Below are 13,839 nucleotides of genomic sequence, written 5' to 3' on the forward strand. Positions count from 1 at the left end.
GCTTTCTTTTATTAAAACAATAAGACATGTTTTGAACGTTTATTCAGAGTTTCCCCCACATTTCTGTTTCACAAGACAAATGATAATGAAGGAAGAAAGAAAGAAAGAAAAACTGGAAATACAAAAGATTTAAAGCAAATTTTAATTCTTCTTTCGTTTTGTGCTTGTTGTGACAGTCATGTAATTAGTCATGACATTAAAAATTGCCCACAGGGTAGGGCAAGTACTCTTGACATTTATTCAGCCACTCAAAATTCAGAACTAGCTACTTCAGATACATTTATTGTGCAAATATACAATGGTAATGTCAGCACTAAACCTTTAGACACTAAAAAATACTCAACGAGACAGAAGAAAGGTTTTAGTTTAAGTGTTTCCTGGGTGTTTAGGCCCAATAATAATAATATTCAGCAGCCCATCTGTCAGTATGTCTTACTGAAGTTATCCAATAGGTCAATAGTGACTCAAGCTGAATGGGGAATTTCACCCCTTTATTAAAGTTCAATTTGGTGCTTAAAAAAAGTTTATAGACTTAATAATCTACTTTTAAGATGATTTAATACTTAACCTCATTGATTACTTTTCGTACCCCGCGTGTCTGCTGCTGAAGGCTGTAGCGTGTGCTCGCGCCTGTATTAAGACTCAGTGGGAGGAGCGTTCCAAGCACAGGATTAGTGGCGGTGTTTCACCTATGTGTGTGTGTGTGTGTGCGCGCCACGGACGGACCGGGTCAAGTAGCTCCATTACATGTGGCACTGAGCGCCTCCGTGTCGGGTTTTACCACAGCGGGCCAGTGTGTTGCCGTACCGGGGAGAAACGGTGGTGTTTACTCATGAGTGGACGCACGGAGCGTGCGCGTGTGTGTTTTTGTTGTTTGGTTCGAAACCTGTCGCTGATCGCCTCCGGCCGCCGTGCGCTCCCGTCCAGGATCCGTCCCTCAACCACGGTAAGAAACGAGGAAATTGAAGAAGCAAAGAGGTCAGGAAAAGAGCGCCTGCGTGGTTGTTTTGTCGTGTAGTTAAACTTGTGGGTTAACGTGTGACCTGTCAGCGCCAGCAGCAGCTCCGGGTGTGTTTTCTTGACTTTGTGATTGACATGTGCGTGACAAGCTTCAAACGTTTCCACTGGAAGAAAAAAAAAATGTCTGTGGTGGGATTGTTAGAGGACAGGAGGGAATAAAGTGCGGCAATCTTGTAAAGTTGAGAGAAGTGAACAACCAAACAGCGCTCGGCGGTGTTTCCCATTACGCTCTTGGAGACAAAGTAGACCCACCCAATCTTCAGTCCTTAGTGTTGGAAACCACACAATAACACGCGTGTGTGTGTGTGGTTTCATAATATTTGTTTGGTAAAGATGTTTTCCAGCCACACAGGTGCAGCTCTCCTGTCCTGATTCACCTGAGTTCGCATATCCACCATTTGACAGACGCCAACAGGTGTCTAGTTACCTGCAAACATCATCAATGTTTCATGGCTGGTCGTCTTGTGTGTGTGTCAATCTTCCAGAGGTGTCCTCTTCCATCTGCTAAACCAGTGCTCTTCACAGTCTTCTCATGTATACAGAATGTCAGGCATGGGTGGGCAATTGATTTTCTCAAGGGGCCAAAGTGAGAACTTGAACTGTCACGCAGGGCACAGCCTTAGATCGACTTCAGTTCTGCTCAAAATAAATCTCTCTTAAAAGAAAGCGGTTTTTATGTATTGTCAAGTCGCTGATTAACTTTTTTTTTTTTTTAGGCCATAATCTTACTTTTGTTCAGTTTGAGTTTGTTATCTTCACATGCACACATTTTATACATAAAAAAAAAGTATTCACCTTCATAATTAAAGCCAAGCAGTTGTATTGCATGCATCCTGTAGACAATCTTTAAATTATTGATTCACTATTTCTGATGAAGATTTTGTGTCCTGACCAATGGCCCACAGATCTAATATAAAGGGTCATTTTCAGTTAGAAAGATGCTTTTGTTGGTTTTGTTTGTGGATGTGGTTGTTTGATCTGGATATTCCTGGAAAGATGGTCAAGAATCGTCTGACTGTGTGTCTTTAATATTTTAGGAAGTGCAAAACATATTCTTTATTAAAATTTGTCAAGCATTGAAATAGAATTGTGAATTTCACCTTGACAATTTTTTATTCTGACCAAAGAGCTCATGGAATCTCATGACCTTCTTCGGTTATCATTGAAATACTTTTGGAACTATTTTCTGAGAGCCACAACCTGGTATTCATGTAAGTGGATAATATCATATGAAAATTAATTATTTAATTGATTGAATCTGGCCTGCTTGATGCCATTTGAAATGATGAAAATTACCAAGAGAACTACTGTAACTGGTGTGTGTGTATATGTATATATCTCAAAAAGTGAAAATGTTAAATCTTCTGCTTCTCAGAATACAGGGTTTCTGCGGCCTTCAGCTGTTGTTAAAAAGGAATGCCACTTGGCATGCAACTTATCAGTTACCTGTCACTCTGTACCTGATCTTAATTCTTCCCATTTATAGGTTATTACTTTTTATGATTAATATAGCCTCATTGGGATCAAACTGGCCAAATGAAGCCCCTGAACCTGATTAGTTTAATAACCCATGTTGCATGGGTAAGGAGCCAGGGTGTGTAATTGTGAGCAATTGCTCTGTGATTAACTGGTCTTTTGTTTTTTTTCTTCTCCACTACGTTTGTTTTCTGAATGGCTCAAGGTGACTTTGGATTAACTTTGAGTCTTTGAGCTTCAATTCATAATTTGTTAGCGTTGCAGGAGATCATGTGCTCGCGGTTGTCTTGGAGATTCTTTGTTTGTTGTACTTTATCTACACTTTTCGTTACGGTCACTCTCACATCTCTTCATGCTGCCCGTAATGAGGGGTCCGTGCCGTCATGTGACTGTAACGCCACACTGGGTTTATGCACTTTCCGCCAAACCGTTTGATCTCTATTTTGAGAACAACTTTCCTCTTGCAAATGACGGCATGTCATCATCCGACGCGGTCGCTGTGGTCAGAGAGCTGGAGAGATGTCTTGGACATAACCGTCGGCTCATTTCTCCATAGAACTGAGCTACAAATGAACTCCTGCAATGTTTTTTTTTCTTTTTTTTAACTTCAATATAAATGATGTAATGATGGAGGGGTGTTTACTTACCGCGGGTCTGCCTTTGACAGAGCTACATTTATTCTGCTTTTATTCAAAACGGTTGAGACGCCACAGTGAGGCTCTCCAAATGTGTTCATTATGATTCCTGGTGTTTGCAATTAGTTCCATGATGCACTTGAGAACCACAAACACCATTCATAGATTTTTTTGTTTTGCCGTAAACACAAGCAGGTTGAAAATGAAAAAACTCATACATGCATGGAGGCTTCTCTGAGCTATGAGGAGAATGTGTAACTAACTGATGTTAAGACAGGATTCAAATCTCACAACGCCTCTTGGAGGATGTTTGGTTTATCATCAGTGCTCAGACCTGCAGCCAAAGCCAAACTGGATGTCTGTTTCTGCTGCAGCAGGATGGACTGTGTGTGAATATGTGTAATAATCGTGTGATTGGATGTATGACTTTAAGTCTGGAGCTGAGGTGTGATTAGCCTCACCTTGTTGATTGGTGTCCCTTTTATTTCTTCTTCAAGATGAGCAACACAAGTTTGTGTGCACTTCTGGCAGAACAGGTGACGGAGTCACAACTATCAGCAGGTGTCCAACTCGCCCTGAACGAGCCGGCTCAGCTCGGTCTCATGGTTGGGATTAACCCCACCCCCCTCGCCCCATGGCCTGACGCTGACCCTGCCAAGTGACAGACTAACATGCTGCATACGCTGCATGTCAGCAACAGATGCTGTGTTTCTTTTAAAAATGGCTATTTGTTGTAGATAAGTTGCTGAAGACTCACGGGAAGAAGAAGTCAGTTTCTGTCGGTCCAAAGTTTAAAAACGTAGAGAACCACATTGACGGCTTCAAAGCTTACTGATTAACACATAAATGTCGTCTTTAATGGATTCTTAGATAATAGAGCTTTATCACAGTGTCGTAAATAGGCATTAGGTCAATCTAAAATGACGGGGAAAGTGATTTCAGAGTCATATTATTCAATCGTAGTCTTCCTGTGAAGAATACCACGAGATTTTTAGAACCACTTGTAATTGTGACAGTGGTGTTCTCAAGGTTTGGGAGGGAAACATGTAACTGAAAGCTTGCTGGTTCGAATGGCAGGTCAACACTTGGGGTCCCTCAGCAATCCCCCTAAGGCTCAAGTTTTGCTTTGGTAAACCTGGAAGTGAGAAAGTCTAACACACGTCTTTATGCCAGTTCTGTCAAAAATGTGGATCCCAGAATGTCTCAAAGTAAAAACCTTTTATAAAGCAGCTTTAACCCAAGTGTTGGATCACATTGGTTTTGTACAGCCCGGCATTTTAAGGTGGATTGCTGTTCAATTAACGCAGTGTCTCAAGAAGTTGTTGAGTTTGACTTTGCAGTTGAATGTTTAGCTATTTGCTTGAACTTTCACCAAAGTTATTCATTTTAAATCTTTCTCTCAGTTACTGTCTGTGTGTCATAAAGCAGCTATACACTTTGCGTCCTATGCATTTGAATTGAGACTGATCCAGAAGTGGCCGACGTGCTACAGACAACCTGAGCTTGTATGACGGCTTCTATGGGCTCCAGGTACTAACAACCAATCGAAATGTAGCAGGCGATGATGTAACCTTCAGAGCGAAACCAGCGCTGCACCAAAATAGTACTCGGCTGATGCCCGACAAGATAGGATACTGGACTGCATTCAAATTCTGTGTGTACTTCTATACCAATCTTATACCATGAATTGACTTAGGAAGTGGCGGTCAACACCTCCTATTCTATAGAAAGCAACATCATGCACTGAAACGTACTGTCCTACAAGCTTGTAAAACTCACATTGCAGAGTGTAGCAGCTAATAAACTGCTAAAAGTGCTCTGATTGTAGGTGCTTTATGTCACTCTGGTGTGAGTGATGCGTACTCTTGCACACACACACTTTAATGTATGGTATATCTTTTAGCTCACTTCTACCCCACTCTTGAGAATTGCCCCTGCACACCCAGTTTCACAGTGGTGTGAAAAGAATAAATTGAAACTAGATCTGGTTGAGCCACGTCTATTGTTGAGGAATGAACTGTAAGGATGTTTGTGGTTCCTGCAGTGTTTCGTCTGTTTTAGAAATAAAGAGAGACGCTTACTGTGCAGGTGAACAGGCCACTATTTACCACTTGTACAAAGGCATAGCAGTGTATGCAAATGAGCTTTGCATGTTTTCTTACCTTAAGTGATGTGCCTGGAAACACATTTACAATTACTCGAGTAAATATTTGTTTGTGAGCTTCACCTATTGTCTTGTTATCCTGTTTTTAAGTTTGATGCGGCTGTTACCTGAAGCCATTTCCTATCAGAAAGGCCCTTTTGACAAATCACAGAAATATGGTGCGGCAGCGAGCTCTCATCTGTCTGTTAGATAAACCTCTGAACCTTCGAGATGTGCAATATCTTCTTCCCGCCCTCCTCCATTCCACATGCAAACACGGCTGTGTGTGTGTCAGTGAGTGAGACCTGATGCAAACGAACCAGAGAGGAAGCGACGGGAGCAGAGATAGGATATACCCACACAAAACATGGCCTTATCACTGACAGAGGCCTATTGTGGACCGGGAACCGGCTGAAGTCCCTGCATGCTGACATAAAAGTAGAAATGATGTCACCAGCCCACATTGCATATATACAATGCGGCAATCTAACCTGTGTGGGTCAGAGAAAAACAGAACGTCCTCTTTCGTAGATAAAGAAAGGAGGCCACAGAGGGTATGTTTTCATTTTTCTCCGAAATTTGGATTGACTTGTTTAATACTTGAAGCTGCCAGAAGCGGCTTCAGCCTGTTTGGCCATTATAATATGGTGGAGGTGATGATGGTGCGCAGTGGTTGGCGCCCACAGTGAGATTGTACAAATACAGGCAGTTGAGCTGCATCTGTTTCATCTGTTGACTTCACCTGCAATAAATACGCATCCCAACTCCTCTGATTTCAGATCAGACGGCCAAGAGGAGAATGAGTCCCTCTATAAAGCCTCAGCTCTCTGAGTCGGATTGCTGGACTAGTTTCACCTGGTTGACCACCTCTTGTTTGATTCTCTCTCCAGCTTCATACAATTCCTCCACCATGCAAAATAAAAGATGGCAACTTTGGATTTAACTCATCGGGTCACGGGCACGCCCTGAAGCTGCGCTGTGAATTTTTGGATTTGATGTTGTTGCTCTTTTGTTGTGGAGGCCAAGTGTAATGATTTCAATGCAGCAGTTCTTTCCTGTCAGCATGGCTGTTTGCAGTGTTTGGTGCTGTTCATCAGGCAATATTCTACTATTGTATAATAAATCAGACAAAAAGCATTTGAGCAAGCTGCTCTGAAGGTCAGCATGAGGTCAATTTAATCAGACGAGGTCCTATGACAGACAGAGCCTCTCAGATCTTGTAAAAATATAATTATTGAAATAGTTTTTTGAGATTATTTAGATTATATTGTGGCTATAATAAAAAAAAAAAAGTAAAATCATATGAAAAGACTTCTTGTTATGGCTCATACTGTCTTTGAGGCAGTTTTATTTCCACTGCAATATGTGTGTAAGTGTAAAAAAAAAAAATAAATAAATAATAATAATCCAACAAACAAGTATTTTTAAGCTCTTATGCTAAATATTGTTAACAGTGAGCATGAACTCCCTCCACATTTACAGGATGGTTGTTTGTATTGTTTAATCTCTATCTTACAAATTTGACATTAATATGTCTTGTATGGAAAAAAAAGATCCAAATAAGATCCATCAATGGATGCATCTATTATGTTCAGCGTCACAGGGAACTTGAGCCACTCTGCTAACAATGGCTGAAAGCAAGATTCATGAGGGAATCACAGGGTGATCAGAGGTGAGCAGCCACACATACTCACATTGATGCTAAATGGGCAACTTTAGGGTCAACTTTTAAACCCTCATGTTTTTGGGAATACTGCGAGAAAACCCATGGCTACCCTGAATAAAGGTAAGTCATTAAATTGGATCACATATTGGACATTATGATCTTGTCTTTAGCCTAACATTAACATTGTTAGTGGTGGTGGTTGCATGTCGACTATAAAGATTTCTTCATGGAACCATTACGGGAGCTGTTGTGAACGTCTATGCTGGTGTATAAAATGGTCTCATCCAGCTGCATATTAATACCTGTCAAATTGAATGTGACGTGAACATTTAAGTACAAACTGACTTTAATGGGCTATGATTGTCTGTTTTGGCAGCAGAATACACATTTTTAGCTATGTCTAGTCTACAAGTCCTCACACAAGCTTGATGAAGAAAATAGTTGTTTTGAGAAAATGGAAATATTGTTCACCTGTATTGTGGGAGATTTTTCAACATTTAATTATTCGTAAAGTTGTTAAGTAGCTTTATCAATATAGAAAAAAACATGAACAGTATTGTAACCTGAATTGGCGCTTTGCGGCTTTGTTCAAGGTTACACTTCAGGAGGTGAACAGTCGGTACAGATCCAGACTGTGAATACAAGGACTTCTGCACACGCCAACAGCAGCATAATTTGTCCCTATCTGGAGTCGAAAGCTCCTTCTTGTACAATGAATGTAAATGTGAAAGTCTTTGATGTCGGTGTATTGTCTCATCTGTCCTCTGGTCAACCTTTCTTACTAATTATCTACTTCATATTCAGGGCCGAGGTACCGAGATGGCATATTTCTCCCTTCGGGCTTTTGCGACTGCGGTTCTTATTGACCCTCCTCTCTTTTACGACCTCCCCGTCTTCCCTCCGAGCTAAACCGAGCACCTGCCTATGTGTTTGGACATGTTGATAAATCTCATCCCTTGTGCCCGCTGAGCAATATCATAGGAGCAGCCCTGTTTCTGAAACCGGTTCCAAGGCTGACACCGAAAAAAGCCAACACCCAGTTATCCTTCGTGTGCATGTGAAAATCCGCAGACCTGCAACATGGAACAACTATGTGCTTGCGTAACAGCGCCTTATCTCATAAGCTCGTTACAGTCCTTACTCAGCGCATGCTTGGCTCGTGTCGCAAATGAAAGGGCCCTATGATAGGTTTGCTGTGCAGTGTACATCAGGTATTGTGACTTCTATTAGATTTATTCCAGTATTAGTGAAAATAGTGACCTATTGTGACCTTCCATGTGGTCTGGCTCTTCCAGAGATAAATGCTCAGACTGGGTGGTCACTGCCGAGCCAGCTGAAAGTAATAATGCAGACACAGATAAGAAAATGAATGGCTTCTTCCTTCCTGCTGCTGCTGTTGATTGGGCGAGAATGACGGTGGCTATAAACATTCAAGCTCAGCCGCTATCTGGCCCCTCCATGGCCTCACCTGTAGCTTTAAATATTTCAGGAGCAGCTATCACTTTAATGGGCCTGTCTGTCACCAGGTTGCCATGGCCACTTTGAATTTGTCCTCTGAGAGCGCCATCTCTGGCCAAGTCGAAGTAACCAGTTCAGGATCAACAGAGGGCAGAGCTTTGAGGAAAAAGATTGTGACAAAATGTGCTTTAAGAGCTTGACTCCAAAGTTTTAAAACCCCTGTTTAGCAAGAAAAGTGCTGGGAACTGGGAGTAGAGAGTGTGTCATGTCTCTCAGATGTTTGTCCGGACCACACCTCTGTGTATGAAACCCTCTGGGATGCAAGAGAGCTGACAATGCCAGAAACCAGATCAGAGAAAATATGACAAAAGCCCTTAAGGGGAGCATTTCCTATTTAGGTTTCGGTTTGTTCCCAGCAGCCTGAGGCGTTATCCCATCTACTGATTGTCCCCAAACTTAAATTTTTTTTTTTTCCAAAGTTAACTTTGGGACTGCTGCTTCTGACACGACTCCACAGTTACCGAATAGAAACACTTTTAAGTGTACAATGCCATCTGGGTCACAATGATATATAATTAATATTGCTATTATTCAATCAAGAATTGCCTGTAATGACTACTATTATAATCCAATTATGTGGTCACAATAAGGCCGTTTTGGGAGAACTTCTACAACTCCCATGCTCGGGTGTTTTCAGCAGGCTGTGCTGCATTGTAACGGCAAATGAAATTCACACCACACAGAAAGTGTAAGAAACCAGGCCCAGCTTTGAGTACTAGTGCTGTGGAATTAGTAACATAACAAGAGCAATCAGTGGTGATTGTCACGTTCCTTTGCTGAAATGTAGTGGCAAAACTAAAATACTAATCTTAAACCAATGACCACAATTGTCCTACAGACTAAAAGTGCTAAATACTTCTTCGTATATCCTTCTTCTAAAAATTTCATTTATTATATTGTAGAATTGGCAACCTGAGGCAATTTTTATTTATTTCAACTGGCTACGTTGTGGTGTAGTAGAGTGTGTTCTCACTTCACATTGAGAATGTCTCTGGTTGGCGGCCTTATGTGGAGTTTGCATGTTCTCCTTGTGCATCTGTGGGTTTTCTTCAGGTACTGTGGTTTCCTCTACAGTCCAAAAACATGCATTTTAATTATGGACTCTGGAGATGCTCCTGTGTGGCTTGACATTTTATTTTAACTCTTATTTTATTCAGTGTTTGTTTGAGTAATTTTATTCATCTTTATGTAGGAATGTTTAAAAAAAAAAAAAAGATTCATTATCTTTTTCTATTAATATTTGTCATGTGCTGCTGTGACATTCAAATATTATCTGTTAAGGGATCAAAAAGTAGTTTGTGAGTTTGTGGGATTGTCCCACCCTCTTTGTTTACCTTGTGATGTACTGGCGACTTGTACATGATGTACTCCGCCCTCGCCAACATTAGCCCCCTGCTTTGAATAAAGCAAATAGAAAGTAGAAACTATATGGCTGAATCACTGTCAACAGCCACATACTGCCAGAAATTAAATGAATGACAAAGGTGAGTTATTGGCATCGGTTACATTTTTTTTTTAACAACCTTTATGTGTACCATCTTCAGAGATTGAGTGTATAACCAACTGCTCCACCCGTTGCAGTCCAGACCTGCTCTGCCCTGTCTGTCGTATCTAGTCTGTCGTATCTAGTCTGTAGAGACTTCAAAGCTGCAAATATCTGTAATTGCCATAATCGAGTAAATGGGTATCATCGAATCAGGAGACTCCTGTGATCCAGGCATGTGTGGTGACGAGACTGTAGAGGCATACGGAAGTTGTGATTGCAGGAGCTTGTCTTTCCTCTGCTGTCCCATTTCTTTCTCCACTATAGGTCAGGTTATTTTGAGCAAATGTGCAGTGACTTGTGGGTGGCTGTGGGTTCTCCCACTGTGTGACAGTGTGCCGGGCAGGTACCATAAATGAGAACAATAAAATAGGTTATGACTTTCAGTACTTTAACCAGTCACAACACGTTGCCTCTTTTTGTTTCCTTGATATTTGCCAGACTCTGACTGGGGTGAGGTGCCTTATCAGGCACTATTATTCAGGCTCAGTTTTAGTGTGATGAAATTGTTAAATCCAGATTTGACCTATTTGGCTGATGAGGACCAGATTTGAGTGAAGTAGTTGCTATTATTGTCTGAGAACAGCTTATCTTTCTTCGGATAATCCTGCATTTCTTTGCACCATTGGCAAAACCAAAGAACAAGGACATGTTAATTAAGGTGCGTTTGACAAAAACCTGTGAGCAACATTTACATGGAAAACAAAACTGAGACAGAAGTCAAAAATTTTTGAAAATTATGTGAGAATGTGTTGATGAGCAGTTGAGAAATGGGGGCGGTCCCGATCCGATGCACCTCAATGTGCGTTCTGTGGTTTGTTCTTTCTCACCAGTGTGTGTATGATTGTTGTTGTTGATTGTTCTCTTGATATCAGCCACTATATTACCTTGTGACTTGGATGAGTCACTCACATTTAATTAAATCCAATCGAAGTGAGAGAAAGAAAGCCACATGTCAAATTTGTTCCATGCACTACTGACACAGGTGTGATTATACAGACACATTATCTTCTGAAGTTATTACTCAATTAAGGCGCAACCAGCCTCTCAACTATTGCAGTCACCAGCTGCTGGCTGTTTGTCAACCTGATAACTTTTTTCTAAAATATGCCGTCAGGCCACAGACCGGAAAATTAAGTTAAGTTAGGATCTGAGGAGAAATGTGAGTAGTAAATATTCACAAGATTTCCAAGCTCACTCTGTACGTATGGCAGAGATTGAACTTGAAATGACTGTATTTGGCCGAGTCCCACTCAGTGGATGAAGGAAACCTGCCTGTGTGAGTCTTAAGGAAGGCACAAAACCAGCCTGTGTGATGAGTCAACACACACCACCTCTTTCCATCTGTCTCTATTTACACCACTTTCAGGAAATGTACTTGCTCTCCAAGACACTCACACTTTTGAATCTTCACCAGCCAAATCGTCAACCTTGAGCCGTGTGCGGTTTCAGCCAGTATTGGATCTTGTCGATGTTGTTTTTTGAGGCCCGTGCATCATGTGACACGGTTCCCACGAGCGATGACGAGGGAGCCGGAGAGGCCGGCTGGGTGTAATTTTGGTGAAGCCCGGGCCTCTCACGGCTGAGCTGGACACCAGTTCCATCACGTCTCTAATTGGTTTGGACAATGTGGTTCTGTTGTGAGAGAGAAGTCACGAGGACGTGATGAAGGTGAATTCCTGTGGAAACACTTAGTTTTATCTGCACGTTTTGTACATGTTGAGTTTGTTGTAATTTTTCTCATACCGCCTCCCTTTTTCTGTGGACTTTCTCTCAGCCCGTTTTTCTTTTTTCTTTCTTTCTTTTTTTTCTTTCTTTCTTTCTCCCTCCCACTCTTACTTTCCCTCCCTCGCTCTTTCCCTATAACCGCCTCCTCCTCTCCATCTCCATCCAAGTGGCGCTCGGAGGAGCTTACTCATGTCCATTCACTTCCTACCATGCCTCCCACACGGACACCCGCTTCCTGCTCCTGTTTTTGACACATCTCTGTATCGTTTGTCTGTGACAACAGGACAAGAAATGAGGTCCCTGCCTGCTTAGCGCCGCGTCTCTGTTAAAGATGGCCCGAGGAAGGTAGGAAACCTCACCAACGCATCGTCCATTCACATTCCTGCTCAAGAATCAAACCAGCCGGCGCTCGCTGCTAACCAGAAGCAGATGGTGAAAGTTTTGACTGAGCGCCTCTTTACGCCTCAACTCTGGATGGTGATGATGTTTCTGTGTTACTGGGGCAAAGAGAAGCTTAAAGAAGGGCAGCGATTGGCCAAGAGGCGCATTTGGAGGCAGGAGCTTAAGGAACTGTGCCTCATGGACTGCAGCTGCTGCTTGTTTAGCAGTTGGTCCCCCGCGGTGACGAGAGTCCATATCGCCCCTGTGAAGTGAGAGTGCTCAACTTTGTGCTGTCATTGTGTTGGTCTTGGCAGACTGATGCGCTGTGTCACTCCATTGTTTGGCTGCTGGGGAGTTTGTCACCACGCTGGTGGGGAGGCTCAGGAGCCACATGGTCCACACTGGAATATCTTAAGAGCAGCTGGAGGAACTGCATTAATGTTTGTCTACTGTCATCATGACGATGAATCTTAATGATCAACTTGCTGCTCCAGTTTGACATTTGCGGTTTCCAGTAAAATGTCTGAATAAGTATTGAATGAATTATAGCAGAATTCGGAAAAGAGATTCTGAGTTGTGAAGCAGGAAAACGCAGCAAGTGACATATTATACTGTACATACAAAATTACTTTACAATCATACAAATATGGTGTTCAACTTTTTTTTAACCTGAAGGTCCTGAAATGAGGAAATATAATCTTGACACACAAGAATGACATAGTGATTGCAAGTAGCATTATGATTTTAATTCCTTTCATGCAAGTTGATTTTTGAACCCAGGTCCCACACACTCCAGACCGGACCTAATGTAATCCCTTTCAAGCGTACATAACTTATATTTGAGGAGCCCTTCACTGTGTGCCTGCATGCTACCCGCCTACCACATGCTCACTTTATCGATCACATTCTGTTGTCTGACATTTGTGACATGATTATCTCACTCTTTGAGCAAACTTATCTTATTGCCACCTGTCCACAATCTGATGGGTCACAGAAATTACAAACCCGAGTGTAAATAGCCTAACATGCATCTGTTGTGGAGGATGTGCACAAGAATGAGAGAGTAAAGGTACTCACTCATTGCACAGATATTTGAATTAATGTGTCCCTCACTGAATGATTGTTTGAACATGGTTGTAGCAAGAAAGCCACCAAGTATAAAAAGTTGTCAAGTATGTGGTGCTCGTTGCATTGAAAATGGAGCACCAAATAAACTGTGATCATCGCCTAGTAAACCGAATCAAAGCTGTGTTGTGGGGTTGGACTGCCAGCTTTGTGAAATTTTTCTATTTGCAGAAGACTCTGTGAGAAGACATGACTTGTACTTCACAGGTGGATTCAACGCCGATGGTTGGCAAACAGAAAACATGAGATCAGTCACATCCTGACGTCCTTTCTTCTGAAGGGGCAGGAGAAATCATGGAGGCATGCGACTGTTTAAATCAAGAGATTTGTCTTTATGACAAAACCTCTGCCTTTGCAGGATTAAACTTTCCACTTGCGTCCTCTTCAAGGAAACAAACTAATTAGTTTGTTTCAGAGGAAAACGTGTTTGTCCTCCAAATTTCCATGTTGCCAGAGTGAATGTTGAAACTACAGTGAAAAGCTGTCCTCGGGCTATTTTTGACTGTGGAGAAAGAAAAAGTGTATCCCCCCCCCCCCCCCCCCCCCCCCCCCCCCAACAGTCAACACAGACTGCGCTTGCTTAACAATGTTATAAACATAGTAG

At 42.0% G+C, this 13,839-nt stretch overlaps 1 protein-coding gene across 2 annotated transcripts in view; it reads left to right on the forward strand.

Annotated features, from left to right (window-relative positions):
- Positions 1-691: 691 nt before the first annotated feature.
- fhip1aa (FHF complex subunit HOOK interacting protein 1Aa) overlaps positions 692-13,839 on the forward strand; it is a 29,379-nt gene continuing 16,231 nt past the window's right edge. The window contains exons 1-2 of one of the 2 annotated variants that reach the window (XM_080462947.1): positions 692-946; positions 12,013-12,074. The gene's annotated coding sequence lies outside the window, so the exon portion shown is untranslated. The remainder of the gene's footprint in view (positions 947-12,012; positions 12,075-13,839) is intronic. The other variant, XM_080462946.1, reaches the window with a different exon arrangement.

The sequence above is a fragment of the Lipophrys pholis genome (assembly GCF_963383615.2).
Source record: "Lipophrys pholis genome assembly, chromosome: 5".
NCBI classification, from domain to species: domain Eukaryota; kingdom Metazoa; phylum Chordata; class Actinopteri; order Blenniiformes; family Blenniidae; genus Lipophrys; species Lipophrys pholis.